This window comes from Physeter macrocephalus, unplaced genomic scaffold, assembly GCF_002837175.3.
Source record: "Physeter macrocephalus isolate SW-GA unplaced genomic scaffold, ASM283717v5 random_4650, whole genome shotgun sequence".
Taxonomy (NCBI): domain Eukaryota; kingdom Metazoa; phylum Chordata; class Mammalia; order Artiodactyla; family Physeteridae; genus Physeter; species Physeter macrocephalus.
This window is the reverse complement of record NW_021149935.1, coordinates 4,483-5,458: the sequence shown is the minus strand read 5'-3', so window position 1 is coordinate 5,458 and position 976 is coordinate 4,483. Positions and strand designations below refer to the sequence as shown.

At 65.1% G+C, this 976-nt stretch overlaps 1 non-coding gene across 1 annotated transcript; it reads right to left on the bottom strand.

The window, feature by feature from the left end:
• Positions 1–304: 304 nt before the first annotated feature.
• LOC112062624 (5S ribosomal RNA) lies at positions 305–423 on the bottom strand. The gene has a single exon (XR_002890830.1). It is a non-coding gene; the product is annotated as a 5S ribosomal RNA (ribosomal RNA).
• Between the last annotated feature and the right edge of the window lie 553 nt (positions 424–976).

The window sequence follows — 976 nt, the reverse complement described above, 5'->3', positions numbered from 1 at the left end:
GAGCTACCGCTGGGCGGTGGGGAGTGCAGGGGGACGAAGCAACACAAGCAGAGTGGGAGAGAGAGGAAGCACTTGGGAGAAAAATGCATGGGGTTTGGGCAGCAGGGAGTAACGGGCGGGGATGCGGCTGCTTTCCAGGGCCGCTGACAGGCTGGGCGGCGAGGCGTGCGAAGGAGGGCCCCCTCCGCCGCGCGCTGCGGTGACAGGAGACTTAGGATGTGGGCCCTGCAGCGGCGCCTGGCGCGGGGCAGGCGGCGGCCACGGACGCGGGCGACGAAAGGAGAAGGCGGGGCGGGAGGCAAAGAGCCTACAGCACCCGGTATTCCCAGGCGGTCTCCCATCCAAGTACTAACCAGGCCCGACCCTGCTTAGCTTCCGAGATCAGACGGGATCGGGCGCGTTCAGGGTGGTATGGCCGTAGACGGGGGCGGAGGCGGCGGGCGCCCTCTTGAGGCCCAGCTTCGCCGGCGCTGGCGCCTTACCGCCAGCCCGGCGCCCAGCCCGGCCCGCCAGGGCCCCGCCGCCCGCCCAGGCAGGGGCACGGAGGCCTCGGGTACCGCGGGGTGGCGGACGGCTTGGCCACCTCCCAGCCCAGGGCGGGCGGGACCCAGCCAACCCTTCGCCGCTTGGCGCCCCGCCCCAGATCCCGCACGTCGCTCACAGGGACGTGGCCCCCCGGAACACGTTCGGGGACGTGACAGGAATCATCGTAGCCAACTCAAGCCCAGACATTGTCCTCCAGGATACATACTAGGTAGCAGCACACTTCCATGACCTGATGTCCATGGGAGCAGTCTTCACTATTGTAGGAGGCTTCCTACACTGATTGCCACTCTTCTCAGGTTAGACAGTTAACTCAGCATGAGCAAAAATTCACTTCACAAGTATATCTGTAGCAGTAAATATGACTTCCTGCAGCACTTTCTTGGCCTCTCAGGGATGTCACTTCGTTAGTCTGTGCACCCCGAGGCACACA